The sequence below is a fragment of the Haliotis rufescens genome, unplaced genomic scaffold, assembly GCF_023055435.1.
Source record: "Haliotis rufescens isolate VD_foot unplaced genomic scaffold, xgHalRufe1.0.p SCAF_1, whole genome shotgun sequence".
Lineage (NCBI taxonomy): Eukaryota > Metazoa > Mollusca > Gastropoda > Lepetellida > Haliotidae > Haliotis > Haliotis rufescens.
The window spans coordinates 214,904-226,918 of NW_025963779.1; positions in this window are offsets into that span (position 1 = coordinate 214,904).

Sequence of the window (12,015 nt, forward strand, 5' to 3'; positions counted from 1 at the left end):
CTGCCTTGCCTGCGTGCATTTAACAATATACAGTGCTAAAGATCCTGACAAAGAATTATCTGTCATAACTTTCTCAAATTTGTCAAGAGTAGAAAGATTACTAGTGCAAATACTTGGCAAAAGCATATTTCTGAATTTGTTATACAAGTAACACGATGTAATAAAATGAACTTCATCCTCCACAATTGATACACTCAGATTATCAAAACAATATTTACATACTCTATCCTCTCTAGCAACTCCTCCCCACCGCCCAGTTTCAACAGCCAGTTTGTGGTTACCACATCTGAATCTACTAAGAACAATTCTTAAATTTTTACTCTTCATATTGTGCAAATACCTTTCAGGCACACTGATTTGATAATGGAATAATTATAAAGCTTACTTGTTTCACTTATAGATAGTGCCCATGTTTGTTTCCAACAATTCTGCAACCTTTCCCTACAAATTCTAAGGAAATGGGTTATGTCACCAACACCCTGTTCAAACCAAACTAGACCAAATCCAAGTATGTTCAACAGATATTTTATTCTAGTTGCCCATGTGGCTCTACCAGCCCCATCTAACTGATATAACATCAGATAGCAAGCCTTAGGATACCTATTTGTGGACATGTTTAATATTTTCAGCCAATACTTAATTGAATTGAACATGGTTGTTACATGTAATGGATACCGTCCTAGCTCCCCATACAAGACTGCTGCTGGAGTGTTTGAATTAACATGGAGAACTTTTCTAAGAAATTTGCAGTGCACATTTTCTATAACTTGGACACTTTCAAATCCCCAAACACATGATGCATAACATAAGACTGGAGAAACCATCCTATCAAATAGAAACAAGGACTCTTAAATGTTAAGCTTAGACTTTTTCAAGAATCCAAACAAAATATACAGAGCTTTTTCTCCTTCTTGTGCCAGGGTACTTCTTGCCAAACTCCATGAGAGCTCAGGAGTGAAAAACACACCAAGATACTTATAAGCGGATACTGCTTCCAGAGGAATACCATCATAATACCACTTTTCCTTTTTTGTTACTATACCACCTCTTCGGAATACCAAAATTAACCTTCATCCCATACTGACTGCAAAATCCTGCTAGACAATCTATCTGGTGCTGTAACCTTCTAACAGAATCTCCAACATTAGCAATATCATCTGCAAACATTATCAAAGTGATGTTTTCAGCATACTCATTGACAAAAATACCCTTGCAATCATTAAACCTGTAATTATCTCCTAGCACCTGTAATTATCTCCTAGCTCATTCAAAAACAGTGAATAACAGTGGGCTTATCATCAACCCCCCCCCCTGCCTGGTTCCTATTGTACACTCAAAGAACTCAGACAGTGAGGACTTGTTAACTAGAACACATGATTTTAGCTGACTATACAGAGATGAGATCACTGTGAAAAATTTACCTTTTACACCTTTTTGTAAAAGTACATATTTCAATAAATGGTGCTGGACGCTGTCAAATGCCTTCTAAAAGTCTATGAATAAACAATAGCAGCCCCCTTTTGACTTGGAGAGGTATTTCTGAATAACTGATTGTAATACAAATATATTGTCTATGGTGCTATATCCATTTCTGTAGCCAGCTCGTTCCTCATACAGGTTTTCTTTTTCTTCACACCAGCCAACAAGTCGATTACTTAGTATTTTGGTAAAGGCCTTTCCAATTACTGATAACAAAGATATTCCCCTATAATTTTTAGGATCTGTTTTTTTTCACCTTTTTTATGAATAGGAAATATTATTGCCTCTGTCCATTGTGATGGGTAAACTCCAACAGATAAAATCTTGTTAAATAACCTGTGGATATGTGGTAAAAGTATATGAGATACACTTTTTAAATGTTCATTTAAAATTCCATCAGGTCCTGGCGCTTTGCCGTTGGGGAGATAATTAATTACAGATCTAATTTCCTCCATAGTAATAGTCTTATCTAAAACTTGTACACCCTCAACATTGTCACAACAGGCTGTGTGATCTTCATTATCCCTGATAAATTTATGTACATGTTCACAGAAGTCAGGGTCAGTGATGAAAAATGATCATACCATTCCTCTGGTGAAATTGCTTCACTGCAAGACCTCCCTTGCCTGTTGTAGCGTTTGATGAATTTCCATAAGTCCCGTGTGGTCACACCCTCATTATTTATCACCCGCATTACATCTGGTTTATCCGCCATGTCATATCTGGCTTTTTTTTGTTTACATGCATTCTTAAATTCATTTCTTGATAAAATGTAATTCTTGAAGTTAATGTTAGAACAAGATAATCTAAACTTGTCTAAACACTTATATTTTTCACCTTTGAGAATCACATTCATGGTCCCACCACTTGGGCTGTCTAGGGGAACGCCCCTCTGACCCCTTATTTGGTTTCATACCACTTAAAATAGCACATTTACAAATAACTTCAGACAAGTTGCTTACTGCCGCATTAATGTCATTATCATCCAGATTCTTTACAAATGTCATTTGCAGCTCGCTGTTGCATGTTTCATTTACAAGTTGGTCAACATATAGCTGGCTGGAGTTTGGTTTCCAATTTAGCTTATTCCATGACTTTAACTGCTGGCCTGTCTTGTGTGGATTAACTTTAGGGATTAAAGTAAGTCTACATGTCACTGGTAGGTGATCTGATTCTGGTATGGCAAGTATGTCAAAATCTGAAACACTTTTGTACAAACTTGTAGAAACCAAGACATAGTCTATTACACTCTTTCCAGTATGTGAGATGAAAGTGAAATTACCACACCTATCTCCTCCAGATCTTCCATTTAGCATGTGTAGTCCCATCACTCGACATAGTGTTAGTAGTGATCGTCCAAATAAATTCACAACATTATCCTTGGATATTCTTCAAATGTTAAAACAGTCAGTATCATATTCTGCATCCAGGTATGTGATGTCATCATCAATTATAAAATCTTGCTCAAGTCCAACCCTCGCATTCAAATCACCTATTACAGTAAACTGTATATTGTCACCATACTCAGATATGACAGTCATTAGTTGAATCTGGAGGCTCTCAATCCCATTTGTCTCATCTACAGTCCTGTAATACGTTGAACTTTCTGGAGGGATATAATTGAAACACAATACTGTTTTCATGTCAAATGTACAAGTGGTCCCATCAAACAATAAGAATATTCCATTTGCATAATAGGCAATGTTTTTCCGAACATATACACATATTCCCCCAGCTACACGCCCTGAACCTGAGTACTCCCTTGCAGCTCAATAGTGAGAATATCCAGGTAATAAGTCTGAGAATTCAGTTTCTGATCTACAAAAAGTTTCATACAACCCAAGAATGTCAAATTTCATAAACATATTCACAATAACACTATTTACAAACTTCGTTGGTTGTATCATCGCACATGTATCCCTGTAAAAGAGAGGTTTAAAAATATAACTCTTGATAACTCCAGTGTTGGATAGTATTATGAGTAGTTCCATGTCAGCAGTTTTAATCTTTCCAAGTGAGAAGTTGTTTATTGACAGTCCCTTCTCCTGTAGCATCATGTTCCTGAAAGCCATATGCCAGGCTGTATGAATATCTGCCGGTTGGAGAAAATTAATTCCATTCTTTTGTTTGCAGCAGGTGTCCATACAAGTAGAAAAGATGTTTGTACCTAATAACACAGGAACTGTTGACTGTATCTGGAACAAGTAGTAAAATACGTGGCGGTGAAGATATGGCTACTTTATCTTGCAATTCAACCTCAATGTGCCTGACCATAATATGGAAGATTCTGTGCACCTGCACAATCATTTTGTAAAAAGAACATCCAAAGGCTTAACTGGAAGTTCTGAGATAAATTTTGTATTAAAACTGGGGGAAATGACACAGTAGTATCAAAATGAGCTTTGGCTTTAACTCCATTGATGTCATATGGTTGACCCACTAGCTTGGCAGTTTGCTGATTAATGATGGGGCGCCTAGGGCTTGCCTGGTCCCATAGGCTTCTTCCTGCTTAAAGTCCGCCTGTGGTCCAGGATTACACGGCAGCCATACTGTAAATGTCCTTGCTGGTTGCATCTGAAATATATGGGCTCGCCAGTAACTGAATCCTAAGAGGCTTGCTGATTGCTAGGATTACCTCTCTCATCCTGATACCATGATGGCGTTCCTGGTGGAGGCTGCAGATTCAGTGATGGCTCTATGGGTCCTGCGTTTCTGTTCATTCAAGGAACAGAGGAATCAGGGAGTGGGTGGCTTTGTTGCTTCTTCAGATCTGCATCTTCACTGGACAGCTGTCTCAACAAATATCCCCTTGATTTCCTTCATCTTAATGTACTGTGTGTTTACAGCAGCCATACTGGGAGTTGAAATCTTTAATTCTTGGCTCCAGTTCCTCTCTGCTGTAAATCCACTTCAGCTCTCAGCAGGCCTCTGAATGTGCTTCCTTGATCATAGAGGTTAGCTGTCTGATCCCTGAGTTCTGGCTTCAACCCTGGTCATAATTGTGTACGGAGCATCTCCTTCCTGGTTGCCTGGGGAACGATGAAAGAGACTTGTTTTGTCAAAAGATGTTTCGCCCTTCTTGGCACCTGAAAAAGCAGGGAGTTTTAGTCCCTGTGCTACCGTAACATGTTCTTGATTACTTTGGTTAGAAGGCAGGATGGATGAACCATCCTCAGCCCTGACCTTGGTCTGAGTGTATGCTCACACTGTACCAGGGCCTCTGGGTTATCAACACTAGGCCAGGTACCAAGAACCTGAAAAGAGGAAATATGTTTCTTGAACTCTTCAGGGTGGTGGTTTACTCATGATGCTGTAACATGAACAAGTGATAAGGAAATTATATAGGGGATGACAACATAAACCTTGTGTTACCAACCACAATCAGGATGCCCTGGTGTAAAGCAAGTGATACTTCAGATATGTACCTGTATGTTTTGGGTACCCTGAAGAATGGGTGTTCTGCCGTAAAAGACGACTAACGGGATTGGGTGGTCAGGCTCGCTGACTTGGTTGATGCATGTCATCGATCCCATTTGCGTGGATCGATGCTCATGATATTAATCACTGGATTGTCTGGTCTAGACTCGATTACTTACAGACCGCTGTCATAAGGCTGGAATATTGTTGAGTATGGCGTTAAACCACAAATCAACCAAACAACTGAAGACAAACAACATGGCAAGTGATGCCTGAAAGAAATTGGCCTAAACCGTGAAGATAAATATACAATACTATACGAGCTCCCATGTAATACCAATTTTATGAAACGAGTGAATAGTTGTGGTATCTGACGTTGCCATTTATAACGTTTTTGGAATTATGCTGTTGAGTGTGAATAGGCTGACACCTGCACGATCCACGGCTTAATCCAATGGAGTTTTTCACAGAATAATACCTCAAACACGTCAAAAGTTCTATATTACCCTACACATGTAGAAGATACAAAGGATAGAGTTGACAGTTGTGGAAACGGCGGTGCTTATGTGCACATTTATATCCACGCGCGCAGGGACAAGTAATGGGACTTATGCTTATATGCCAACGTTAACTATAAATCCAGCGAACAGCATACCAAATGCTACCCATATTGACACACACGAAGACAAAATCACAGCAGCTGAATGAACAAGGTATACGTCTTCCACAAGACATGTAGCAACAGTAATACTACCACTGACTACCAGCCCTACATGAAGGAAACTTGAAATAGTATATTAAGGCGTGGTTGTTTATTTGGTAAAGTTTAAAGAAGGTTTTGTATCTCACTTTATTCACACACATCGACACTAACATGGTATTCTCAGCCATTCTACATACAATCACGGAGTAGTATAGGTAATGGTGATTCTGCCGCAACCCCACTGGAGTCAGATTTATATACCTATACTGCTACTACAGATGGATTTTGTTATGCGTAAACGCTGATGTGATTCAACGATCGTCATGATTCGTATTAAAAGAAACATCAATAATTCTTGCAAAATACTACACCTCTATCACATCATTGCCATAAATTCCTGTTTATGCTGAGAACCACACTATACATTTTTATAAATTTTCAACAGACGTCCACTACACTGCCAACATATCCATAGTTGTGAGGAACACCCTATCACTTGCCATGGACGCTACCGCGCATGCGCAAAGCGGGAATCTAATCACTTCTTTCCTGTGTGTCCTGATGACAACAAGGAAAAATATTTTGGTTGCACATCAGTACACGTGATTGAGTTCCACACTACTTAGCACATTGATCTTCAAGAATCACAGTCTGCAAGCAGTGAACAGTTCTACTAGAACGGGGGTATAAGAAGATCGGACGATCTCGTAAGTAATTAGTTTATGGGAAGTGTTGTGGGATGAGATCCTCATCTCAAAAACAGACACCCGTCTGTTTGGGCTGTGGCCAACACCAAGTCCCTGGTGACCCTCACCCCAGATGTCTTGCTTGCAAGAAAAGCAGTTGTACACAGAAGTCTAGATGCACCTACTGCGAGCCTCTATCAAAAGCAAAATTTGATAAGCTCTCTAAGGCATGGGCCAATAATCCGGACTATAAAAAGTGTACTAGAGCGTCTACTTCTATTCAAAGGAAAGTGATTAAACCATCGGAGGTTTTTGATCACGTGGGTGACAAGAGAGTGTCGCGAGAGAATGAGGTTCAAAGACCTCGTGCCTCATCTCACTCACCCAAAGTTAAGGAGCAGATGTATTTTACCGAGTTCAAAGATGTCCCTAACTTACCTCCGGCGGCGTTAGGCATGGCTGATCGTCGTCAAAATGACGTTCCCCTCTGCCGTGTCACCCCTTTAACTTAAATGAGTTCACAGACAAGCTAACTAGTTCAATGTCTGTTATGATTGACAATCGAATGCAATCTATGGCTCAAGAAATATCAGAGCTAAAAGATTCTGTGTCTCAAACCCGGCATGGCCAATCAAGGGTTGATAATGAAATTAGACAAAGATCTAAAGCTGTTTATGAGAGCACACCTTCATACAGCAGAAATACACAAGGCTACGTTAAATCAGATTATGAGGACAATAGGAGAGTCATTCATAGAGACAGAGAGTATCAGAGATTTTCTCCCTACCATGAACATCATTGGGCGCACCTTGAATCACGGACTAGGCATAGAGATAAACATCAATCTCCCTCTAGCTCCTATGACAAAAGATCTGACATAGACCGTGCATATCAGCATAGAAAACCTAGGCGTTCGCCTTCCCATACCGTATCTAAATCCAGATCAAGGGACAGAAAAGGGGAGACAAGGATTACGTCACCTTCCTCCACTTACAGAACACGTGACTCCCATTCAGCTTATAGTAGTGTGGCAGATATGAATTTCCATGTATATAGGTTGTCATTTCAGGTTGTTAGAATTGTGATTGTGTATAGTTTTACCTCTAATAGTATCATCTTCAAGCGTTAGCCTATAGGTATTTTTAGATCTTTGTCACGTCTATTACGGGTATAAGGGGTGACAGGTTGTGTTGTGTCATTGCCTGTCTTATGTTTTTTTGTCTTGTGTTGATTGGCTTGTTTTTAAAATACTAAAAGCTACTTGCACGTCAGCCATTGCACTTCACAACAATCAGAGCACGTCAGCGATCGCATCTCCGAGCACTTAGGACTAAACAACAAATCTAAAGGTTAGTATAATGTTTTAAGGATTGTATATATGTTATGTACTTAGTAGTTATGGTATTGGTGTAAATTGATTATCCTAGTGAATCATAATGTTTGCTAAAATGTATAATCGTGTAGTTGTGTATATTTTGTGCAATGGCGTTTATACATATGTTTAATACTGTTCAGCATTATTAACATAACGCCTATGCTTTAAAATGTTAGTTAAGGTGTGTATAAATAGTTCAATGAAAGAATGAATTAATGATCGAATGATATGACCTGATATTTCATATACTTTATCGTCATGAAGTTTATTAGTAATTTCAACAATTCCACATTCAATTGTATTTCTATATATGTGCGCATTTAGAATATTCTGAATGTGGTTTGTTTATTTTTATAGCAGCGCTATATTCCTCCAGAGGACGTGGAATATCTACACCCCAGTGTCACCCACAGGGTACGAAACTTATTATTGTGTGCCTATATTGCAATTGAATAAGAAACATAGTTTCTCTATATTTAGCATTCAATTTGTTTAACGTTCATCGCAACCTGTACGTTAGTATGACGTATTTGTCTTGTGTTCGTCGTATCAAAGAGTTATCGTTCTTGCATGGTTGCCTCAACGAAATGTGTTAATGATAATGTCATTATTTCTGTATAGTATTATTTATTGCGGATGTTTTCTGAGGAACGATATTATAATTATTCCTATTGTAATATAAATGATTTGTGATATTAATTTGTTGTATTTAATTACATATGTGTACATGTTTATCCTGAATTGGTATGTATTCCCTATACATGTGTTTCAGGGTGTCTGTCTGTCAACAGACAAAGAAAATAAAGTCTCACACCCGTAGCCTGTGTCTGGTCTTCCTATATACCTACACGATCCCGGTTACAGTAGGTCCGACAGTCGGGATTACGCAACCCCCAGCCATTCGTCTCAACCCCAGCGCAATCAGAATAGGGGGTGCGGGTCTTTAGGTCTTACTGAATTTTCAAGCTATGGGGACACTACTATTGATGAATTCAGACCTAACAATTATTCTCTTAAAGACATCGTTGCTGAACTTTATGAGCTAATGCCGTCATTAAAACCAGAAACGGATAAGACTACTAAACCCTTGTTAGAACGTGCAGGGTATGAGGAGCCCGGCAGGGAGACTGTAGAACACCATACCCTTCCCCGTCCATCCTTTATGGACGACGTTATCAAGAAAACAGAAAATTCTTTGAATTTTACTACGGGCGCTAGCTCAAAATTGAGGTCTACGTACAACAAATATGCGTACAAAATTCATGATGATCCCTTTGCAGAACAGATTAGCATTGATGATGAATACCATGAGTTGGTTAAGAAACCTAACCCCATGATGCGCACTGAAATGTCCAAAATCAAGTACTTAGACAAAATCAACAAGCAGATGATTAATGTCAGCTCTTACATTAACTGGTTAGCAGCGGGCATTCGCCACTCTTTACCCTCGTACAACCAGACCACTGATCTACCATTAGATGCTCCCTTGGAGATGTCACATCACGAGCCTCGTTTCATACACAGTTCATTGGACCACATACTGAGGATGCAGGAAGAACTCCAAACTTCACAGGTATGGATGTCAGCACAGTTTCTGACCATGCAAAGAAAACACTTGATACATCAAATTAATCATGCTATACCAGAACCGTTAAAGAACTCATTGATGGCACAATCTATTACTTCACCTAAGATGTTCAACGGTAGATTGGAATCAGTGAAGGAAGCCATTGCCTCTTCTACCAGCAAAAGATTTCAAGAATCCTCCATATCGTTAGCCTCCAGTTTGCATAGACGGCCTACAAAGATTCGTCACCAACAGAATCCTAGACGTCGACGTGTCAAGTCTGGCCGGGATTCTTTTCGTCCCTCTTCACAGAAGTACAGATCATATCAACCCCGGTACACAACTCCAAAGAGGATTATCCCACTTCACAGATAGGTGTTAGCAAAGGTAGAAGCAGTCGTGGAAGGGGCCCCCTCCGGAGATGACTCAACCAAGATTCTACAGACATGCCCAGACCCTATCGACATCGCCTGCCCAATGGACAACGATTTAGATTTACGGAAGATCAAAGACATGACCACTTTAGATCCAGTCGAGCTAGCCGGTCTCACAGTCATCGACCCAAGACTACCCAAGTTCAGCATTCATCCTTCTCCGGGTACAGTAGGAGGCCGTCTTATGAAGTATGCAGAAAACTGGGAGGCCATCACAGACGACGCATGGTTACTCGAAGTTGTAAGAAGAGGCTACAGACTTCACTTCTTAAAAAGACCAAGGCTAGTCATCCATCCTACCGGACCCAGATATCACCTATCAGGACCAAAATCGATTGCAGCAGAAGTGGCCTTAGGAAAACTTCTTGCAAAAGGAGCTATCAGCATCCTAGAAGAATCAGACACCACTCTCGGATTCTACTCCCCAGTATTCCTGGTACCAAAGACAAATACTACAGAGATGCGACTTATCATAGACCTGAAAGTTCTGAACAAAGAATATCTGGAAAGACCACCCAAGTTTCAGATGGAGTCTATAAAGAAGTTGAAGAGCTCTTTAAGACAAGCAGATTGGATGACAAGTATAGATCTCCAAGACGCGTACCTTCACGTATCTATCCATCCAAGTCATCGGCGGTACCTACGCTTTGCTGTCAACGGCCAGAGACACTAGTTCAGGGTACTTCCATTCGGCATATCCATCGCCCCATGGCTATTCACCAGATCACCAATCCTGTCATCGGTTTCGCTCATCTAAAGCTCATAAGACTTCACGGCTACATAGACGATTTCCTATCGGCCGATCAGGACAAATCGCAAATCTGCTTAAACAGAATGTGTATCATCCAACTTCTCACTCATCTAGGATTCCTGGTTCATCCCAAAAAAATCAGAGCTAGTACCTACTCAAGACATCACCTACATAGGCGCAAGATTTATACACAACAAGGGCATAGTAGCACCTCCAGAGGACAGATATGCAAGAGTAGAACACATGATAACTACCGCTCTCGATCAACCCATCAAGTCAAGACGCTGGTGGATGTCATGTCTAGGCACGCTCACATCTATCCAAGATCTAACCTACAGAGGCAGACTACAGTTAAGACCTCTACAGATTTGGATGGACACCACCACAAACCTAGAGCTGGAAGTATTAATCCATCCTCCACAAGATCGGATATCAGAACTCCATTGGTGGCTAAATCGTCAAAATGTCATGCCAGGCATTCCACTCTATTACCCCACCCCTCTACATCAACTCTACACAGATGCGCCAGGAGAAGGTTGGGGTGCCCATATTGACGATCTTACCATTCAGGGAAAATGGTCCTCCCAAGAGAAAGAATTACACATCAATTGTCTAGAAATGAGAGCGATTTATCTAGCATTGACAGCATGGCTAGATCGACTACACCATTCGTCAGTAAAAATCGCCACAGACAACTCAACCGTGGTCGCTTATATTCAGCACCTAGGAGGCACAAGATCCCTATCTTTACTGAAGGAGGTAACACGTTTATATGCCTTGGTAGACTCAGTAAATTGCAAGATCGAAGCAAGACACATACCAGGCAAGCTAAACATCTTAGCAGATTATCTATCCCGACAGAAAAAGATAGTACCCACGGAATGGTCACTACATCCCGAGGTGTTCAAGTGGATAACCCATCTATGGGATACTCCGAACCTAGATCTTTTTGCCACAAGTCTCAACAACAAATTACCAGTCTACGTCAGCCCAGTACCAGATCCACTAGCACTCCAGGTCCATGCGCTCTCCATGGAATGGGAGGGGATGTTTGCGTAGCATTTCCCCTTTGGGCTCTCCTAGAAAAAAGTACGGAAGAAAATAGAGGAAACAGACTGTGTCATTATCCTCATAGCCCCGGCACGGCCGAACTGAACTTGGTTTCCGAGATTACTACAACTACTGTTAGAATTACCTCTGAAACTCCCAGTACGTCACGACCTATTGAGACAACCAAAGACGGACATATTTTACGGGCGCCTCGACAACCTCCATCTTCACGCTTGGAAGTTATCTCGAGTAAAAATGCAAGCCGCCGGTTACTCTAAATCAGCTGCACAAAGAGTGGCTAGCTCATGGAGACCAGCTTCATCTGCCCTTTACAATAACAGACGGGACAAGTTCGTCGAGTGGAGAATGGGAAAGCAATTAGACGAAAAAATTACGATACCTATTGTGGCTGAATTCTTGCTATATCTCAGAAACGACAAGAAATTACGACACGGCACTATCGAAGGATATAGGTCAGCCTTAGCATCGGTATTACAACACGATGACCTATCTATAGGTACACACCCTGTACTAAATCGGCTAATGAAGTCTT